The sequence below is a fragment of the Rattus norvegicus genome, chromosome 5 (genome assembly GCF_036323735.1).
Source record: "Rattus norvegicus strain BN/NHsdMcwi chromosome 5, GRCr8, whole genome shotgun sequence".
In the NCBI taxonomy this organism is placed as follows: Eukaryota; Metazoa; Chordata; class Mammalia; order Rodentia; family Muridae; genus Rattus; species Rattus norvegicus.
The window spans coordinates 169143488-169154260 of NC_086023.1; positions in this window are offsets into that span (position 1 = coordinate 169143488).

Below are 10773 nucleotides of genomic sequence, written 5' to 3' on the forward strand. Positions count from 1 at the left end.
CACACCTGTCTATATCCATAGATATGAATCTGTCTGTGTAGATGTGTCTACAGCTGCAGAGATGCATTTCTCCAAACTAAGACGGAAATGCAGCTATCCGTCTGGCTGTGAGGTAGAAATAAAGACACATGGCTACGGATCTGGCTGCAGATGCGTAGATGTCACTGAAGATATGGGAAGATCTATCTCTCCGTTTACTGTCTCCATCCGTCTCCGTACCAGACGATACAGGGGCTTGGGAGAAACAGCATCCACATCCCTGCCTTTGCCTCTGCCTCTGTACCACCTAAGCCTGGACGTAAGAGGACCACGTAGAGGAAGGCTCATAGGCACAGAGTGGGCTTGGAGCACCGTACAGATGCCTCTGTTCTCGGGTGGATACCCTCTTCATCACCAAACACCATCAGCAAACTTCCCACATCCAGAAGTTCAGAGGGGCCCCCTCCGCAGAGAGCCTCAAGCCTCCTGTATTCTCAGGATGGATTTACCCTGGCTAAAGATGAAGTCGGATCTCTGATGACATTCTGAGTCTTCCCTGGGCCCATACACGACCGTGACACACCCAGGTGACACACTGCTCCAGCTGGATCTGCCTCAGCTTTCCCACCGTGGAAGAGCTTCTCAGACCTGCGACTGGCTCATGCCAAGGTGCTTACTCCAAAACGAGTCCTGTTTCAGCACTGCCCTTGGGAGGAAGCCACCTGAAGTGTGTTTACAAGAACTCTTAATCAGGGGCTGGGGATTTAGCTCAGTGGTAGAGCACTTACCTAGGAAGCGCAAGGCCCTGGGTTCGGTCCCCAGCTCCGAAAAAAAAAAAACCAAGAAAAAAAAAAAGAACTCTTAATCAGATCAGGGATGGGGAGCAGGAAGCCCAGGGGTGCATGATTGCCGTCTGTGAACCCCACAGGCATGAGCTCCCCTCCGTGCCATCGTATATCTGAGAGGCTCCTTAAGACCTGTGTCTCTCTGACAACGCATTTGGCTAGGAAGGGATTAGAATGCAAGGTGGTCATTACTGGTCCCTCGGTGTGTCATGCTGCCAATAAGAGACAGACACAGAGAGCAACAGAGAGCCTCCAGCCTCCAGGCAGCACTGGCCTGGCTGTGAGGCGGGCATCTGCTTGATCAATCACAGCATGCAGCTGACAACAGAGATGGAATGCCACTCCTCAGAGACTTGGTGGCTCACAAGGGAGTGCCAGTCTGGCAGAGGATGGAGGCCGTGAAGCCCTGTTTTGGCCAGGCTGACTCCCCAGGAAGGACTTTGTCTCATAATGTCTAGCGAGCCTGGTTTAATGAGCTCCGAGCTCATGCTGCATTATGTAAGCCAGCCAATTGGTTCACCAGGCAATGAGCGGAAGGCCCTGCTGCCAAGGCCCGGGAAAACCCTGCTTATGTTCAAAGTGTTGGAGTGGCAGTTTTGGTATTTCCTTTTCAACTGACGGGAAATGACGGTCGGAAGACAGGACATCTGTCAAGGGATGAGAACATGGCAAGGTGGTGGGGTGATTGTAATGGCTTTCTCTGCCTTGGATTGCAGCTGGGAACAGTTTGTGGCCCACTGCTCTCGGGGAGCATTTGGATGTAACAGACATGGTAGGAGGAAATATGGAACCCTGTAGCCTCCAGAGGACTTTTACTGGGAATATATAACCTGACCGTCACAGCCATCCTTTTGACAAGGATGGAGATTACCGTCAGAGATAGCTCGCTCACTCTATCTCTAGTCCTACTAACTCCATGCCAGTTGACATTGATGGGCTCCCTGCTTATGCTGGGGAAACCGAGGCTTGATGTGTTTAACCTGAGCCACTAAGACATGCTGGGATCAGTCATACAAGCATCCACTGCAGGAAGAGCGGAACACGGACCCTCTCTTGGTTACTCTGGACCCCTGGGACTGAAAGCCATTGAAAGTCCTGGCTGAAGAAGTGTGTGGTTGTCCGAGGCCTGAGGCTCACGTTCTGAGGCTTTTGTGAGAAGGGCTCTGGGTGCTGAGCTCTGGGGCCTCCTGTCAGAGCCAGGATTGGGAACTTGGAAGTGGGTTCCTATGGCTTGTTTGGGAGCAGACATCCTCTCCTCAAATCTGAAGCCCTCAGTGGGGACAGACTTTCAAGTTAATTCATAATAAATAATCTAGAAAAGGGATCAGCTTTCTTCTTATCTCCCACGGTCAGAGAGCGCATAAAAGAGGAGATCTTCTGTATGTGACCAGCACCTGGAAAGACAGAAACTGCCATTTGAATGAATGAATGGTGAATGAATGAATGGTGAATGAATGAATGGAATGAATGAATGAGTGAATAGTGAATGAATGAATGAATGAATGGTGAATGAATGATGAATGAACAGTGAATGAATGAATGAACAAATGAATGAATGAATGGTGAGTGAATGAATGAGTGAATGGTGAATGAATGAATGGTGAATGAATGAATGGAATGAATGAATGAGTGAATAGTGAATGAATGAATGAATGAATGGTGAATGAATGATGAATGAACAGTGAATGAATGAATGAACAAATGAATGAATGAATGGTGAGTGAATGAATGAGTGAATGGTGAATGAATGAATGAATGAACAAGTGAATGAATGAATAGGTCAGGATTATTCCTAACTGGAGTTTTGAGATGTGTGAAATTCTGCATACTCAGAGCTTACCCACGTTGTGGTGTATGGGGTGTTTCTTGGGCCACCCCCCACCATGTCTCCATAAGATGACACACAGCCCATCTCTGTATTCACACAGAGGCGGGGTCAAGCTTTTCTTTCACTGATCCAGAGAATGAGCGACCGCCCAGAGAAGCTGAATGACTTTCCTCCCTCCCAGGCTGGCTGGCAACAGGACCAGAACCGTGTCCTGACTTCTCAAGTCACCCAGGTCAAAGTTCACACTGACACCCAGGTCAGGGCAAAGGTGAGGCAGCCGATGTTGAAGGCTTCAGCCTGTGGCCTGGGCAATCTCTGAGGCTAGAGTGGTGTCTGGCTCTTGCCCTGGGTCCCATTAGGGTACACAGGATACAGAAGCCTGCCTGGGTAATGTCCCAGACACTGGCTGTTTGGAGCATGAAGCTGTGTTTGTAGCCACATAACACAGAGGTGAGCATGACCTTTGGGCTCCCTCTGGAGGGCTCTGCCCTGACAGAGGACTGAGGGTCGGCATTTACTGTGAACGTACTCAACAAATGCCAGGCAGTGTCAGAAATACCCGAGAAGCAGGAGGAAGGCGGCCTGACATCAGACCCTGTCCCTCTCACGCTGACACATACGGTCTCTCTGAGTGTGCACACACCGAGCCCAGATCCACCCCCTTCCATCTACGTCTAGGTGACCTACTCAACTCAGGAGTTCAGTGTCAGTGACAGCTGTAGATTCTTCTCTGGCTCATCTGACTCAGGGTAGACAGGGTCTCACAGCCAATGTCTTCTGGGCCCATGCTGTGTCATCTGTTCCTCTGCTCTCTCTAATCTCCTTACTCTCTGGAAGCCACGTGGCTTGTGGGAAGGAAGGTACCAGCCTTTTCTGTAGATGAAGTTTGGAGGGTTTAGCACAATGGCCTCGGGCCCCAGAGCCTCGACGGTGCAGACTGGTCAAACCATTCACTCGATCTCACAGATACTCCAGAGACCGTGGAATGACTTGAAGTTGGAGTTCTCGAAAAGACACTTCTTATTCTTGCTTCTTTTACGGTGAAGGCTGTGCAGGCCTGAGCCTGTGGGCTGGGGGAGCTGCAGAACTCTGCCGGAGCTCACAGAGGAAGGCAGAGCTAAGCCCAGAATGTGTGAGAGCTTCTTTAGCTTCTCTCCATTACTCTTCTGCCTTCAGCTGAATTCATCCCAACGTTTGCCATCGCGTGAGCCAATAAATTCCTATTTTTGCTTCAGACAGTTTGTGTCAAGTTCTGTGGCCTACAAGAGAAAAATCTGTAATGGATCCAGTCATCTCTCGCCTTTTCCAACTCGCGTCAGGCGGGGAATCTACAGACTCAAGTGCCATTTTCAGAAAACCGAGAGAGACACCATAAACAGAGAACATGAGGCGGCCGCCCAACACCGTGGTTGTCACACAGCCAAAGCCAGGCAGCGCAGCAGCGTCCGGCCTTCGTGTGGGGAGTGTGCTAGGCTTCTGCCTCTGCAGTCTGCATTGGGTCACACCAGCTCACTTGGCGCGGGATACAAGCTGTCTCTCTCACTGAAGTCTGCGGCTTCATGTGCCTCCTCTCTGTCAGAGCTGGGGCAGAAAAAAAATTAGTTTGATATATTTCAGAACCTTCAGCAGGAGTTTAAAGTGAAAAGTGAGGCAGGCTGCCTGAGAAGGCGGCAGCCGCGTCCACCTCTGCTCTTCAGTACTTTTGATTATTTATTTTGTCTGTTGGAGACAAGGATGAGGGGACACTGCAGGAGTCAGTTGTCTCCTTCCACAGACTGGATCCCAGGCTCCGGCTTAAGGGCAGCCCAGTTGTACCCACTGGGACAACTCAATGGCCCTTTTTTATTTGGTGTTTTGTGTGTGTGTGTGTGTGTGTGTGTGTGCATGAGTGTGAGTGTGTTATAGATGTATCTGTGTTTGTATGTGTTCATGTACATACATATGCAAGTACACACTCTTGTGTATCTGCACATGTATGTGCATGTGAGCATACATGCATGTGCATCTCCATGCTCATCTGTGTGCATGTCTGTGTACTCATGCACATCCGTGTGTATATGTACACTCTTGAGTGTGTGCATGTCTGTGTGTGTATGTGTGTACTCATGCACATCTGTGTGTATATGTACACTCTTGAGTGTGTGTCTATGCCTGTGTGTTTGTGCATGTATATGTGCATGACACTATATGTGCATGTGAGTGTCTGTTCATGGATGTATGCATGTGTGTGTATGCGTGTGCTCACTCTCAAGTGTGTGGCTATGTATGTGTATCTGTGCATGAGTATGTGTATGAAAGTGTATGCGCATGTGTGTGTCTCTGTGTGGGCATGAGTGTGTGTGTGTGTGTGTGTGTGTGTGTGTGTGTGTTTGTGCATTCTCAGGAGTTACTACTCTCTTCCCACCAATGAACTCAAGGATTGAATCGAACACAGAATTGTGTAGTGAGGATGTTCACCTGTTAACCCATCCGCTGGTCCCATGAGCTCTGGTTTTTACAAACAGTGGGCATCATACTTGAAGATTGACATTTTCTTTCACAATTTATTTTTATCTTATTTTTATTTACATGTTGGGCTGGTATGTGCATGAGGCCAGAAGAGGGTACCAGATCCCCTCGAGCAGAAGTTAGACTTGGTTGTAAGCTGCCCAACATGGGTGCTGGGAATTGAACTCTGGTCCTCTGGAAGAACAGCCAGTGTTCTTAACTCCACAGCCATGCCTCCAGTCCCAGGAACAGCCTCTGTAAGTGTGAGGGAAAGCTTGGAAAGGGCGGGTGAGGGGGCTGCAGCTGCAGGGATTCAGACCCTCTGGACTTGCTGGCTCTTAGATTGGTCCTGCTTACTTATGGCCCTGACAACACTGTGCCATCTGAACGGTTCTGTCCCCAGCTGATTAATGTGTTTTAGAATTTCCCCCACCATCAACACGGATGAGTTGATTAGTGAATTAAAAATTTCCCTCTCCTTTCGGCAACCACTAAATCACATTTGCTTTAATTCATTGATTTAAATTAGGAATGGCTGCCCTCCGACAAGTCTCCATCTCAGAGGGGTGGGGGGGAAATCATTTGAAAAGTTATCTATCTTAATATCAATTAAGACTGGCTAATTAGACCTAACTTTAGCAGCTGGGCACACGGAACTTGAAGAGACTTGAGTCCTGATAGTGTTTGGGATTTGGGAAGAGTTCGGGGTTGCGGGAGAAGGAAGCATAAGGAGATAGGACACTTGGAGTGACCCTGTGTCCCATGCTGATTCAAGAGAGTATGCTGACCAGTTTCCTTTCTGCCCTTCTCAGCTTCCTCCTCTGCATGGAGTCATTGCACTTCCCTTCTGGGTGCTCTGTCCAAGCGAAAGATGTAGCTGTACTCGCTCAGGCACACCGGGCGGCATTCTGGTGACTTCATAGATTCCTCCTGATGGTGGAGGAACACCACCCCGTATCCAGCCAGTTCATGGTTCCATGAGTTTAGTGTCCCCTCCATGGAGCAAGGGCCAGAGTTAAGGTCACAGAAGGAGAACCCAGTTCTATCACTAAGAAAATTCAGGGCTAAGACAAGGATGGTCAAGCTTAGTGTCGTAGCATTTAGTGCTTCTTCAAACTGGGGGAAAGGCTCTTACCCCAGAGTCCAAGCTGCAGGAAATCTTATGGCCATAATATCCGATGACTGGGACAAGCTAAGTCCATGTGCCACCAGACTTTGATTGGGCTTAGGAGAGCTCTGTGTCACCAGAACTGTAGGCATGGCACTTGAGAGGTGGTTTCCAGGGCCTGCTACTGTCCCATGGACTCATAAGGCTTCTGTAAGTGCTTCCTGGAGACTGGGATGGTGCTTGGGTAGAAGCAAGCAAGCCAGTCCTGCCCTCCATTGCTCTCAGCTTTAGGGGGAGAGGGGAACCAGAGCTGCATGGTTGTCACAGAGAACCATGAGCTCTTCAGAAGACTGTCACAAATGCCTGTCTCTAGAAAAGGACACCCCAGCAAATGTTAGAAGGAAGGTTTATGATACCACCAGGGTGATCAGACAGTTCCCCTGCCCCCATTCTGTTTGTCCAGCTCTGCACAGCTCTCTCAGGTGAGTGAATGTTCTGGTGTCTGTGGGTGATGCCATGCACTTAGGGGTTAGAGCACCATTGCTTGATTATTTTCTTCACAGTCTGCAGGTCAGGGGCCGAGCTCTGGATTAGTTGGGTTCCCCTCAGAATCTGCTGTGGGTATTTGGGTCTCTTCAATGAAGCGTGGGATTCCTTGCAATGTAGAGATTTCTTTCCTCATTTCTGATTAGTTCTCTGAGAGTGTTGTACAATCTACTTTTTTTTTTTTGAGACAGGTTCTGTGGTGGTTGGAATAGATATAACCCATAGACTTATGTGTTTGGATGCTTGGCCTTTAGGAGGATGTGGCCTTGTTGGAAGCAGTGTGTCGCTCTGGGAGTGGATTTTGAGGTCTCCTATGTCCAAGCTGCACCCAGTGTGGAGAGATAATTTCCTCCTGGCTGCCTTTAGATCAAGATGTAGAACTCTCAGCTCCTGCTCTAGCCCCATGCCTGTCTACATGCTGCCATGATTCCTACCATGACGATAAGGGACTGAACCTCTGAAACTGTGAGCCAGCACCAATTAATGTTTTCCTTTGTTTGTTTGTTTGTTTGTTTATTTATTTTGGTTCTTTTTTTTGGAGCTGGGGACCAAATCCTGGGCCTTGCGCTTGCTAGGCAAGCGCTCTACCACTGAGCTAAATCCCCAACTCCTAATGTCTTCCTTTATAAGAGTTGACTTGGTCATGATCTCTCTTCACAACAATGAAACCCTAACCAAGACAGGGTCTCATTGTGCAGGAAAGGCTGGCCCTTGCTCAAAATACTCAATATATTGATCGTATTTGGTCATATTCAACCCCACGCACAACTTATCTTAGATCTACTGATCCTTCACAAATCAAGCCCCATTTGTGCTTTCCATACACAACCTCTTGGGTGTACAGTCATCCATTGGAATGTGGTAGAGAGCTTTGAGAAACCAGACCCAGAAGCTAATGGCGAGCCTCACGCTCCTCCCCTCTCTATGCTAGGACCTTATGTGGATTGAGCTTACTCAGGTCTGATGTGCGTTGTCACCTCCACTGTGAGTTCATGTGTGTAGCTGCCCCAATGCATCAGGAAAATATCATTTTCTTCTCATCATCTGTTGCCTCTGCTTCCTACACTCTTTCTGCCCCATCTTCTGCCATGATGGAGGAAGGGCGTATGTGGCACAGACTTCCTTTTTACGGGTTCTATTCTCTGCACATTGACTGTTTGTGGATCTCTGCCCTAACTGCTAAGGGTTGAGAGATTTGATAATCTGTGGGTATAGTGATAAGCCATTATGGATCTACAGGGTAGTAGCAGTAGGGTCTCCCCTAGGGCCTGTGCCCTGACTAGTGATAGGTTCTTGGCCTGATAATGCTGCCAGGTATGAGTGATGGAAAAAACATGGTCACCTGTGGGTTTACCTCATGTGATGTGGTCTCTGGAACTTTGTATCCTGTCTTTGTTGGACCCTCTTTAAAAGGACTATCTTTAAAAGGTAGACCCACCACCTTCAATAAAGAGGACATGCAAGTCAGGGGCTGGGGCTCCCCAGGGCCACATCCAAATGCTGCCTGCTATAATTTCACCACATGACAAGGAAATAAAAATTGACCTGCTTGCCATTGGCTGGTTTATAGGAGCAACTTCTGAAAGCCCCTCTTGTGGTCCTATGATGAGGCACACAGATCAGGGTAGTTGAGGACGGTAGGGTCAGGACACATGTGATTAGTGGGTCACTCCTCTCGCTGGGGGATATTGGTTATTGCTTTTGTGAGACCAACATGCTGCCCCCACCCAGGACATCCCAGCAGGGCCATGCTTGGACAGATGGGTGAGGTCAGTTCTGCGTAGATTGGAGCCTCCAGGTTTCCTCCTTCTTCATGGACGCAGGCAGCTCCCATCTCAGGGAGTTCTGATGCCCCTCCTATGCCCTTCACCTCCTCCAGAGGAGGCACAACTTACCCTCTGGAGTGCTGCTGATGCCGTGGGCAGATCCTGGAGTTGAGCCAGCTTACAAAGGCTGAGAGCCACTTGGCACAGTGCTCTAGCCTGATCCATGGGATCAGGAGGGCCCAAGAAGGCCCAGCAAAGTTCCAGGCCTAGATTCCAACCTTCTTCCAGGCATCAGGCAGACCCACTCCCAGTATGAGCGAGGGGGAGAGCAGGTGGGGATTAGAGACATCTTTTCTCTCCCTTCATTAAAAATGACACCTCTCGTTTACTTTGAAGGGAATAGCAGCTGTCTTGAGGGCTCCTCGCCTGACACCTCGAAATTTTTCTCTGTTAAGAATTTGAAAAATATGCAAACATTCCTCGTAGAACCAGAAACACTTCTTTTCTCAAACGGGTTGATTTGATTCTGATGAAGATGGATCTTGTTCCAAGGTCCCGGTTTCCTGGAGCCCTGGGCCTGCTCTCATCTCTCCCTTGAAATGAGTCTCTGCCATATTTTAAGCCCCTGCAGAGGGAGGAGGTTGGTGGCAAAGGCTCGCTGCTACAAATGGCTCCTGTGCCAGCTCTCTCACAGCATTACCTCCTTAGGGGAGCTCGGGACCCTAGGTGGGCTGCTCTTTGGATCCAGAGCTGGGTGAGCACCCTGTGTGGGACTCAGCGGGGGTTCAGCCATGAGGACTGAAGGACTGGATGGCCCCTGAGCCCTGGAGGTGGGGGTGGGGCTGACCACTGCAAACCACTGTCCTGAATGAGGAGCTGGAGGACCACTGGCCTCAACACTTCAGAAGGCCCACAAGCCACCGTTGGTCTGGGCCCAAGGCAGCCTTCCTTCCCTGTGGCTTCAGGTCACCCACCTCCATATCCAGAACCTTTCGAGGTTCACGCCTGTGTGTGTCTTTGCACCAATTTTCGACTTTTGGTAAAGATACCGGCCCCGGTGATTAGAGCAAGACGCACCCTAGCCTCACCATTAGAGTGGTCACACCCTAGGTCCGTGTCCCAGATGCATTTCTGCTCCTATAATAAAACACTCTGACCACAAAAAGCAGCTTCAAAAAAGTTTATTTAATTTAACAATTGTCGTCATAGAAAAGTAGTCGAGACAGGAACTCAAGGAAAATAGTTCCGTCATATCTGTCTCAGTTAGGGTTCCCACTGCTGTAGAGAGACACCATGACCAAGACAACTCTTATAAGGACATTTAATTGGGGCTGGCTTACAGGTTCAGAGGTTCAGTCCGTTGTCATCAAGGCGGGAGTGTGGCAGCATCCAGGCAGGCATGGTGCAGGAGGAGCTGAGAGCTCTACATCTTCATCTGAAGGCTGCTAGCAGAAGACTGGATTTCAGGCAGCTAGGAGAAGGGTCTTACCCATGTCCACAGTGACACACCCACTCCAACAAGGCCACACCTCCTCCAACAAGGTCACACCCACTCTGACAGGGCCACACCTCCTCCAACAAAGCCACACCTCCTCCAACAAGGTCACACTCCCTCCAGCCAGGCCACACCTCCTCCAACAAGGTCACACCCACTCCGACAGGGCCACACCTCCTCCAACAAGGTCACACCCACTCCAACAGGGCCACACCTCCTAACAGTGCCACTCCCTGGGCCGAGCATTTACAAACCATCAGAGAGGGAATGGGTACATACAGGTCTGTCATTGCTCAGCTAAATCTCTTCATTTAAAGGGTCCAGGACCCCCTGGCTAGGGAATGGCGCCATCTACCAGGGGATGATAACCCCCCCCACACACACAGACATGCCAGATCCCTGGCTGGGATTCTCTTCCTGAAGAGTACACATTGTGTCGAGCTGACAATTAAAACGAACTTCTGCTGCACTTGTTGACCTCTGTAGTAATCCTCGGTCTAAACAAGACTACATATGCAAACCTGGGGCCTTAGTCTTGAACATAGGTTATGGGGAGACGCAATTCAACCCAGGACACCTCCCAGCTGTAAAGACCCCTCATGGGTTGGCATTTGTCTGGGCCAGATCCTGGACTGCAGAGCTAGGACAGACGATTCAGCCCTACACAGTCGAGAGCTGTAGATGTGGAAAGAGATGGGGAAAAACGTAACCAAACACAG